At 41.9% G+C, this 11,920-nt stretch overlaps 1 pseudogene; it reads right to left on the bottom strand.

Annotated features, from left to right (window-relative positions):
• Positions 1-238: 238 nt before the first annotated feature.
• On the bottom strand, positions 239-1,767 carry LOC119040942 (keratin, type II cytoskeletal 8-like; annotated as a pseudogene).
• Positions 1,768-11,920: the final 10,153 nt, after the last annotated feature.

Below are 11,920 nucleotides of genomic sequence, written 5' to 3'. Positions count from 1 at the left end.
TGACCAGAGTGACCCATACATTTTTTTGGGGGGGGGATGGTGTTGGCAGAGACAGCTGAGGCTTTATATTGGGAGGAAAAAAACCCCACTTCATTTGGCTTTTAGTCAGGGACATGGGTAAGAGGTGGTGTCCCACTCTGGAAACGTCCCCACCACAGGGGTGAGCTAAGCCCTGGGGCTGAGTCTCAGGTGGGTCTTCTGTGCCTTCTGCTCTTCTGCAGAGCTCTTTCCTGCCTGCTTAGAGGACAGGAGGGGCTACAGTAGTCATCCTCTTGGACAGGACATCAGATGACTCAGATACCAGCTTCCCATCGTGGGTCTCAGTCTTCTTCACAGCTGGTGCTGGTGCTGGTGCTGGTGCTGGTGCTGGTGCTGGTGCTGGTGCTGGTGTGGCTGAAGGAACCAGAGCTCCTGCAAGAGCCCATGCTGGCCTGGAAGCCCAGGCTGTAGTCGAGGTGGCTATAGTTGAGGTTCTTATAAGCTGGGCTCAGCCCACCTGAGTAGCAGCTGGTGGTCTTGGTATGGGTACTCATGTTCTGCATTCCAGACTCCAGCTGGCTCTCTCACTCTCCAGCAACTTGCAGTAGGTGGTGATTTCCACGTCAGCTTGGTGTTCATGGGCTCCTGGTACTCATGCAGCTGCGGGGCCATGTCCTGCTTGACGGCTCTCAGAGTGGCTTCCAGCTCAGCCACCTTGCCCTGAGCATCCTTGATGACCAGTTCACTACACTGCTCGGCATCCTTGATGATGGCCTCCAGGGAAGCACTGTGGCCTTTGAGGCCATTGATCTCAGCCTGGATTCTACTGATGTTCTGATTAGTCTCAGATATCTCCATCTTCATGTGATGCAGGTCATCCTCGTGCTTCCTAGCCAATGCCTGCAGCTCCTCATACTTGATGTTGTAGATGGATGGCTTCAGCCTCAGCCCGGCTGCAGTTGGCAATCTCCTTGCACTGGGCCTTGACCTTGGCAATGATGCTGTCCAGGTCCAGGGAGTGGCTGTTGTCCATGGACAGCACCACAGACATGTGGGAGATCTGGGACCGCAGCTCATGAATCTCCTCATCATATAGCTGCCTGTAGAAGTTGATTTCATTGGTCAGTTCTTGCAGGCAGGACTCCGGCTCTACCTGGTTCATGTAAGCTTCACCCACATCCTTCTTGATGAGGACAAATTCATTCTCCATCTCTGTGCACTTGTTGATCTCATCCTTGTACTTATTTTTCAAGTCCTCCACTAGCTCCTGCATGTGGCCAAACTCCACCTCCAGTCTCTGTTTCTCCTGGGCCAGTGTGTCCAGCTGCCACCGTAGGTTGTTGATATAGGCCTCGAACATACTGTCCATGTCACTGCAAGTACTCTTCTGCTGCTGCAGGACAGTCCACTGGTCTCCAGAATCTTATTCTGCTGCTCCAAGCTTTGCACCTTATTGATGAAAGAAGCAAACTTGTTGAGGTTCCTGATCTACTTCTCCTGGTTGCACATGGGCTGGATGCTGGGGCCCTGGATGAAGAGTCTCACTTCACAGGGCTCAGCAGTGTCTGGTTCACTTACTTGGGTGGCTTTGATGGACCCCATACCCCCAGCTCCACCAAAACGCACAGCCAGATTCATGCTGGTGCCCAGGTCAAGCCTGGAGCTGCTGCTCACTCAGCAAAAGACTGAGGAGCTGATGCTGGGCCCACTCGAGAACAAGAGGCTGCTGAAGGCCCCAGGGCCAGAGGTGGACACCTTGAAGGACCTCTGGGTCATCCTTACAGACATGGTGGAGGCTGGGGATGGAGGCGAGGAGGCCAAACCAAACAGATTCAAGGAAGAGCCAAAAAGCTGCTCCAGAGTGGTACATTTGCTACAATTTCTGAGCCTACATGGACACACCATCACCTTAGGTCCATAGCTGACATTAAGGTCGTACAGTTTATGCATTTGAACAAATGTATAAAGATATGTATCTACCATTATAGTACCATACACCATAGTTTCAGTGCCCTAAAATTCTGTTCTTCACTTACATATTTATCACTGCCTCCCTCCAAAGCCCTGACAACCACTAATCTTTTTATTGTATCCATAGTTTTACCTTTTACAGAATCTCAAATAGTTGGAATCATACAATATGTGGCCATTTCAGATTGGATTTCATTTAGGAATCATGCATTTATGTTTTCTCTCTGCCTGGTTGTGCATTGATAGTAAATTTCCTTTTTTAGTGCTGAATAATTTTCCATTGTCTGGTTGTACCACAGTTTATTTATCCATTCACCTACCAAAGGATCTTAGTTGTTTCCAAGTTTTGGTAATTGTGAATAAAGTTGCTACAAACACCTATGTGTAGCTTTTTGTGTAGACATAAATTTTAAACACCTTTAGGAAAATACCAAGAAGCACAACTACTGGAGGGTATACTTAGCTTTCTAGGAAACTGCCAAACTGTCTTCTAAAGTGGCTGCACCATTTTGCATTCCCACCAGCAATGAATAACATTTCTGGTTGCTCCACATCCTTGCCAGCATTTGGTGTTGTCAATGTTCTGGATTTTGGTCACTTTATTTATTTATTATAAGATTAGCCCTGGCAGGTGTTGCTTGGTGGATTGAGTACTGGACTGTGAAGTCCAATAAAATAACAGAATCTTTTTTTTAATTATTTATTTATTTTTAGAGTGAGGGAAGGGAGGGAGAGAGGGAGAGAAACATTGATGTGCAAGAGATACACCAATTGGCTGCCTCTCACACACCCCTAGTCAGGGACCTGGCCTGCAATCTAGGCATGTGCCTCAACCGAGAATTGCACTGGCAACCCTTTGGTTCACAGGCTGGAGCTCAATTATTGACCCACATCATCCAGGGTGGATTTTGGTCATTTTAATAGGTTCATAGTGATAATTTTAAAAACACGCACTCAGTGGCATTAAGTACACTTTCAATGTTGTATAACCAACACCACAATCTAGTTTCAAAATTTTTTTCTTTCCTCACCCAAAACAGAACATCTATAACCATTAGCAATAACTCTTCATTTCCCCCTAATCAACTCCCTGGTAACCTTTATTCTTTCTGCCTCCATGAATTTGCTTGCTCTAGATACCTCATATAAGTGGAATCATACAGTATTTGTCTTTTTTGTCTGGCTTCTTTCACTTAGCATAATGTTTTCAAGTTCATCCATGATGTAGCATGTATTAGAACTTTATTCTTTTTGAAAGGCGAATATTACATTTCATGTATACACTACATTGTTTATCCATTTTTCTGTTGATGGAGACTTGGGGTTGTTTCCATCTTTTGGCTGTTGTGAATGCTGCGACGACCATTGGTGTATAGTATCAATTTGAATCTCTGTTTTCAATTATGTTGGGTATTTACCTAGGAGTGAAATTGATGGACCATATGGTAATTGGTGTTTTTTTAAAGGAACCACGAAAATACGTTCCAAAGCAGCCGTACCATTTTACATTCCTGTTAGCAATGTACATGAGTTCAAATTTCCCCACTTCACCAACACTACATTTCTATTTGATAGTTACCATCCTAATGGGTGTGAAGAGTTATCTTATTGTGGCTTATCAATTTCTAAATGACAAGTGATACTGAGCTTCTTTTCGTGTATTTACTGGCCATTTGTATATTCTTTTTGGAGAAATGTCTTCAAGTCCTTTGCCCATTTAAAATTATTTTTTTGTTATTGTTCTAAGTTTATATTTCTTTTTCTTATCTAACTTGAGCTCCAACTTCTAGTACCATGTTGCATAGCCATGGTGAAAATGGCTATCCTTGTCTTGTTCTTGATCTTGGGGGAAAAGCTTTGCCTTTCACCAGTGAATATGTTGGTTGTTAGTTTTTCCTAAGTGTCCTTTATCACATTAAGGAAGCTCCTTTCTTAGTTTTCTAGTGTTTTTATAATGAAAGGGCATTGGATTTTGGTCAAGTGCCTTTTCTACATGAATTGAGTTGATTATATGGATTTCTCTTTTGTTCTGTTAATGTGGCATAGTCTATTCATTGATTTTATTATTTTCAACTCTCACTTTCGTGGTAAGTCCATTTGGTCATGGTGTATAATCCTTTTCATACACTGTTGGATTTAGTTTACTTGTATTTTGTTGAGGATGTTAAGAACCCTTTCCATTTAAAGTGTTTATATTATTTCGTGCAGTAGTTACAATAGCTACTCTATAGTTTTGGTATGGGTTGGCGACTGTCAATGAACTTCTCCCTTGAGAATTGGTCACATGGTAATTCTGGATTGTATCCTGGACATTTTGAATATTGTGTTGTGAGATTCAAGATTCTTCATGAATATTTTGTTTCAGCAGAGAATTTAACCTCTGGTCAGAAAGACAGAGCTCTTCAGAAGTTTTGGCTCCCTGTAGCACTATAGCTATTCACCCTTGGACAAAATGGTGATTACCCTTTCCAAGTGTCCCCTTTTCTTGGTTCCCCTGCTCAGAAAACAGTTTTAGCTTCCAGGGCCAAACCATTGCAGTTTTGCCTACCTTCAGAGGTCAAAAGTTGGGGTAGGGAAAGAAAAAATAATTTTCCTGGTCATCTGGCCAGAACTAAGAGAGATTCTTTTGGGGTTTTGGCAGCCTGACCTCAGAGGTAAAAGCCATGGGAAAAAAAACACAAACCAAAACGAACATCTGGCCAAAATGGAGGTGTAGGTAGACACAATGTGCCTCCTCACACAACCAAAATTAGGACAACAACAACTTAGAAACAAAAAACAACCAGTACTGACAAAAAGTTGAAATGTATGGAAGTTTGACAACCAAGGAGTTAAAGTAGACACATTTATCTGGACTGGTGGGAGGGGCAGAGTCAGGTGGCCAGGCGGTGAGGGGTTGCAGCAAAATGGTGGCTGGTGGACCCCAGGTGCACAAGTGGTGGCTGGTGCACCCAGTGAGGCGGTGAATTGTGGAGGGATGCGGCGCACAAGGTGGCTAGTGGACCCGGCAGTCCCATATTTGGGCGCAGATAAACCAGGTGAAACTGGGGGAGCAAGACAGACTGCGCAACCCATGGTCCCAGGGCAATAAAATAAGGCCTCAAAACACCAATTGAAAAGACCTGTGGGGGTTGAGGTGCTGGGAGAGACTCCCAGCCTCACAGGAGAGTTCGTTGGAGAGACCCACAGGGTCCTAGAATATACACAAACCCACCCACCCACCCAGGAGCCGGCACTGGAAGGGCCCAGTTTGCTCAGGGAAAGTGTCAGAAGAGAATGAAATCCAGCAGAGAGTAAAGGCCATTGTTCCCTCTTGGACCCCTCTCCCACATATAGCAACACATCCCAGTGACTGGGTTGCCCTGCCCTGGTGAACACCTAGGGCTCTACCCCTCACTACAGAACAGGGATGTCAAGACCAAAAAAAAAAAAAAAAAGCCTCAAATGAAAGAACAGATCAAAGCTCCAGAAAATATATAACTAAGTGACAAAGAGAGAGCCAACCTATGAGATGCACAGTTCAAAGCACTGGTGATCAGGATGCTCACAAAATTGGTTGAATTTGGTCACAAATTAGATGAAAAAATGAAGGCTATGCTAAGTGAAATAAAGGAAAATGCACAGGGAACCAATAGTGATGGGAAGGAACGTGGAACTCAAATCAATGGAGTAGACCAGAAGAAGTGGCTGAGTCAGCGGCCCTCAGAGAGGGGTCATGGCAAAAAAAAAAAGTGGCAGCTAGCAGACCCAGGATGCAGGGAGGCAATCCAGTGAGGAGTGCGAGGCAGCTGATGGACCATGGTCACACATTCATGCTCAGATAAACCAGGAGAAAACGGGCAACAAGACAGACTGTACAACCCAGGGCCCCAGTGCTGGGAAATAAAGCCTAAAAGCACCAACTGGAAAGACTTGTGGGGGTTGAGGTGCCGGGAGAGACTCCAAGCCTCACAGGAGAGTTTGTTGGAGAGACCCACAGGGTCCTAGAACATATGCAGGCCCACCCACCTGGGAACCAGCACCAGAAGGGCCCAACTTGCTTGTGGGAAGCAGCAGAGGGGACTGAAATCTGAGAGTGGAGCAAGTGCCATTGTTCCCTCTCTGACCCTGCCCCCAGTGACTGGGTTGCCCCACCCTGGTGAACATCTAAGGCTCTGCCACTCATATGTAACAGGTGCAACCTGACCAAAAAATTATGGCTCAAACAGAAGAACAAATCAGAGGCCCCCAGAGCCAATACTTTTAAGCAACCAAGAGATAGCCAACCTATGAGATGAACAGTTCAAAGCACTGGTGATCAGGATGCTCAAAGAATTGGTTGAAGTTAGTTGCAAATTAGGTGAAAAAAATGAAGGCTACACTAAATGAAATGAAGGAAAATGCACAGAGAACCAATAGCGATGGGAAGAAAACTGGGACTCAAATCAATGGAGTGGACTAGAAGGAAGACAGAAACAACCAAACAGAAAAGAATGAAGAAAGAAAAATTCAGAAAAATGAGGAGAGGCTTAGGAGCCTCCAGGACATCTTTAAATGTTCCAACATCCAAATTATAGGGGTACCAGAAGGGAAAGGAAGAGAAAGAGCAACAAGATGGAAAACTGATTTGAAAAAATAATAAAGGAGAACTTCCCCAATCTAGCAAAGGAAATAGACTTCCAGGAAATCCAGGAAGCTCAGAGAGTCCCAAAGAAGTTGGACCCAAGAAGGAACACACCAAGGCACACTATAATTACATTAGCCAAGATTAAAATGAAAGAGAGAATCCTAGAAGCAGCAAGAGATAAAGAGACAGTAACCTATGAAGGAGTTCCCATCAGACTGTCAGCTGATTTCTCTAAAGAGACCTTACAGGCAAGAAGAAGCTGGAAAGAAGCATTCCAAGTCATAAAAGGCAAGGAGCTACATCCAAGATTGCTCTATCCAGCAAAGCTTTCACTTAGAATGGAAGGGCAGATCAAGTGCTTCCCAAGTAAGGTCAAGTTATATGAGCTCATCATCACCAAGCCCTTCTTATATAAAATGTTAGAGGGACTTATCTAAGAAAAAGATAATAACATGTACAGTAAAATGACAGCAAACTCACAATTATTAACAGCCACACCTAAAACAAAAACTAAGCAAATAACTAGAATAGGAACAGAACCACAAAATTGAGATCACATGGAGGGTTAGCAACAGGGGAGTGGGAGGAGAAAGGAGGGAAAGGTACAGAGAATAAGTAGCATAAATGGTAGGTAGAAAATAGACAGGGGGAGGGTAAGAATAGTATTGGAAATGTAGAAGCTAAAGGACTTATGACACATGGACATGAACTAAAGGGGGGAATGTGGGTGGAAGGGGGTGTGCAGGGTGGAGGAGAGTGAAGGGGGGAAATGGGACAACTGTAATAGCATAATCAATCAAATATATTTTTAAAAAAGAAAAGGGAAAAAATACCAGGAAACACTTCTGTATGGATTAAGTTTTGACTCTTCCCTAATCTGAGTGCTTTTATTCTCCAGAGTCCTCAGGTACATCGGGACCTTGGTTATCAAACTTCATTTGTTCTGGAAGGCAGTTCAAGAAGGGATTTATTTTTTAAATGTTTTAAATTTAATTATTGTTCAAGTACAGTTTTCTGTCTTTTACTCCCATCCCAGCCCACGCCCCCAGTGATCCCCACCTCCCTTCCATTTCCACCCCCCTTAGTTGTTGTCCATGTGTCCTTTATAGTAGTTTCTATAGATCCTTCCCCTTTTTCCCCTCAAATTCCCTCCCCTCTTCTCTCTGGTCCCTGTCTGCCTGTTCTCTATTTTAGTGTCTTTGTTTATATTTTGCTTGCTTGTTTGTTTTGTTATTTAGGTTCCTGTTAAAGGTAAGATCATATGGTATTTGTCTTTCACTGCCTGGCTTATTTCACTCAGCATAATGCTTTCCAGTTCCATCCATGTTGTTGCAAAGGGTAGGAGCGTCTTCTTTCCTTCTGCTGCATAGAATTCCATTGTGAATATGTACCACAATTTTTGATCCATTCATTTACTGATGGGCATCTAGGTGGCTTCCAGCTCTTGGCTATTGTAAATTGTGCTGCTATGAACATTGGGGTGCATAAGTTCTTTTGTTGGTGTTTTAGGGTTCTTGGGATATAATCCCAGCAGTGGAATTGCTGGGTCAAAAGGCAGGTCCATTTTTAGTTTTCTGAGAAAATTCCATAGTGTTTTCCACAGTGGTTGTACCAGTCTGCAATCCCACCAACAGTGCACTAGGTTCCCCTTTTCCCCACAACCTCTCCAACATTTGTTGTTTGTTGCTTTGTTTATGATAGCCATTCTGACCAGTGTAAAGTGGTATCTCATTGTGTTGTTAATTTGTATCTCTCTGATAGCTAGTGATATTGAGCATCTTTTCATGTGTCTCTGGATCTTCTGTATGTCCTCCTTGGAAAAGTGTCTGTTCAAGTCCTTTGCCCACTTTTTAATTGGGTTGCTTGTCTTCTTAGAGTGGAGTCGTGTAAGTTCTTTGTATATTTTGGAGATTAAACCCTTGTCTGAGGTACCATTGGCAAATGTGTTCTCTCATACAGTTGATTCTTTTTATTTTAATACTGTTTTCTTTAGCCATGCAAAAGCTTTTTATTTTGATGAGATCCCATTTGTTTATTCTTTCCTTTATGTCCCTTGCTCTAGGGGACATATCAGTAAAAAAGTTGTTGCGTGAAATATCTGAGATTTTCTTGCCAATGTTCTCTTCTAGGACTTTAATGGTGTCACAGCTTATATTTAAGTCTTTTATCCACCTTGAATTTATTTTGGTGTATGGTGTAAGTTGATGCTAGAGTTTCATTTTTTTGCATGTAGCTGTCCAGTTCTCCCAACACCATGTGTTCAAGAGGCTATTATTACTCCATTTTATGTTACTGCCCCTTTTGTCAAATATTAATTGGCCGTAGAGAGTTGGGTTTATTTCTGGGCTCTCTGTTCTGTTTCATTGGTCCATGTGCCTGTTTTTATGCCAGTACCAGGCTGTTTTGATTACAGTGGCCTTGTAATACTGTTTGGTATTAGGTATTGTGATCCCCCCGACTTTGTTCTTTCTCAAAATTTCAGCTGCTATTCAGGGTCATTTATGGTTCCATATAAATTTTTGAAGTGTTTGTTCTATGTCTGTGAAGAATGTCATTGCTACTTTAATAGGTATTGCATTGAATCTGTAAACTGATTTGGGTAGTATGGACATTCTGATGATGTTAATTCTTCCAGCCCATGAACATGGTATATATTTCCGTTTGTTTGTGTCTTCCTCGATTTCTTTCTTCAGTGTTGTGTAGTTTTCTGCATACAGGTCTTTTACGTCCTTGGTTAAGTTTATTCCTAGGTATTTTATTTTTCTTTTTGCTATATCGAATGGGACTTTTTTCTTGATTTCTATTTCTGCTTTTTCATTGTTGGTATACAAAAATGCCTTTGATTTCTGGACATTGACTCTGTATCCTGCTGTTTTGCCAAATTCATTGGGCTGAGCAGTTTTTGGGTAGCGTCTATAGGATTTTCCATGTACACTATCATGTCATCTGCAAACAGTGTTTTGTTTCCTCCTTTCCAATTTGGATGACTTTTATTTCCTTTTCTTGTCTGATCCCTGTGGCTAAAACTTCCAATACTATATTAAATAGAAGTGGTGAAAGTGGACAACCTTGTCTTGTTCCTGATCTTAGTGAAAAAGATTTTCGTTTTTGCCCATTGAGCATGATGTTGGCTGTAGGTCTCTCATATATGGCCTTTATTATATTGAGGAATGCTTCCTCTATTCCCACTTTGCTGAGTGTTTTTTTATCATAAATGGGTGTTGTACCTTATCAAAAGCTTTTTCTGCATCTATTGATACGATCATGTGATTTTTGTCTTTGCTTTTGTTTATATGATGTATTATATTTACTGATTTGCAAATATTTAACAATCAATCAAAGAAGGGACTTATATAAAAACTGAATGATGCCCGAGCGATGTGTAAAAGATCATACAGGTATCAGCATGAAAGTGTTGTCAGTTTGACAACCAAAGTTTTGTTTGGCAATCGATTTTTTTCATGAACAACTTGGTCAAGAACAGAATTATTCGAGATGGGAGATGTTCAAGAACCAAGGTTTGACTGAAATTTTATTTTTTCCAATTTTAAGTTGTAATCAGTGGGCGATAGGGTGTAGTGTGCTTAAATCTTGGCCAGCACTAGAAGTTGGAAAGCAACTTTGAGAAGTCATGAATGTGTACTTTCATGAGTTAATACTGTTGTTTTCTATCTAAATTTGGTCAAACTGATGCTGGGAGGTTACATTTGAAAATGTGAATTTGAGCTTGCTTTCACAAAAACAGCTGTGCCAGCTACATTTGCCCAACCTCATGGCAGAAGTTAGTTTTGAGAATTTATGAATCTGAGCTTAATTTTCACAACAAATGCTTCATTCTTATTTCATCAAGATTTGCTAAAACATTTATTTTTGAGGTGATCTTTTGGAGTTTAACAAAAATTGGTTTTCATCCTCTAGTTTTGCTGGGGGGTTGATTTTGAGAACTCTCAAATGTGTTCCACTGGACTGGTACAATTAACTCACCTTGAGAAGTTAATTTTGTGATCTCTTCAATCTGCATTCATTTGCACAATAATTACTGGGTTTTGGCTAGATATGCTCAAACTCATGTTCAGAAGTTACTTTCAGAGTTTTCATCTAAATTTGCTTTTAAATTTGGTTGGGAAGATACTTCCCAAAATTTGTGCAGATGGGTTTGTTTACAAATACTATGCTCCATCTAAGATGTATTCAAACGTCTTGTTTCTTTTGGAGAATAATTTGTGAACTTCAGGTTTCTTGTTTTGTTTACAAAAGCTGTTTCAGTTATTTCCTCAGGACACTTGAATATTCTGAGAAAAGCCTATGAATTTGAACTTTCACAGAAACTGAAGAGTATGCATTGGAAGAGGTCATCTCTCTTGCATTTCTTCAAAAGGCCAGAGCAGAGGCAAAGCATATCCAGTACAATTTAGGCCTCTGTCAAAGCCACGTACAATTCCAGAGTGCACCTACCACTTGTACCTAAAACAGGGACTGGGCCAGATCTGGTCTATGGATTGTTTTTGTGTGATCAGTTAGACAAGAATGGATTTTACATTTTAAGAGTTGTTAAAAAGCAGCAGCCCTGGCCAGTGTGACTCAGCAAACTTGAGCGCTGGCTTGCAAACAAAAAGGTTGTTGGTTCGATTCTTGGTCAGGGCACATGCCTGGGTTGCAGGCCAGGTCCTCAGGTGGGGACTCGGTGTGCAAGAGGCAATGGATACATGTTTCTCTCACGTTGATGTTTCTTTCCCTCTAAAAATAAATAAAATCTTAAGAAAAAAATTAATGACAGTTGACACCTGAACATGACAGGGGAGCCAACTCCCCATGCAGTTTCAAGTCTGTGTATACCTTCTGTCCTAAAACTTAAGTTGTCCCTTGGTATCTGTGTATAAACGGACTTGCATAGTTCAAACCCATGTCATTCAAGGGTCAACTTTGTTTGAATCATTATTTTGGAATCCCTTTGTTATAGCAGCTTAGCCTATAGCTTTATTAATATGCATCCCAAACACCCAAACCATCTCCAGCTGCCTTGTTCATGCCCCAAACACCTCAAACTCAATGTATCGACATTCCCTGCATACCGGCTGTTCTTATGTTCCTGAACACAAAGAATATTCCAATTATTTGATAATAGTCCTGTTACTTATATATCCCCAGTCAGGAGACTCTGTCATTCTTGAGTCAAGAAACTCTTACTACCCTCATGTTCAACTGGTTACAGAAAGCCCAGCTTTTTACAAACATACCTCTTCAATCCCTTCCTCACCTCTGGTCTTCACCATCCTGGCTTTAGATGCTTTTTACTTTCTGATTGGCTCTCTGCCTCTAACTCCACATTCTGTAATGCTGCTCCATTACCATTCTTAAATCCGG

Source organism: Artibeus jamaicensis, unplaced genomic scaffold (assembly GCF_021234435.1).
Source record: "Artibeus jamaicensis isolate MK-2021 breed Jamaican fruit bat unplaced genomic scaffold, CSHL_Jam_final contig_700, whole genome shotgun sequence".
NCBI classification, from domain to species: Eukaryota; Metazoa; Chordata; class Mammalia; order Chiroptera; family Phyllostomidae; genus Artibeus; species Artibeus jamaicensis.
The sequence above is the reverse complement of the archived record's forward strand: the minus strand, read 5'-3'. Positions and strand labels throughout refer to the sequence as shown.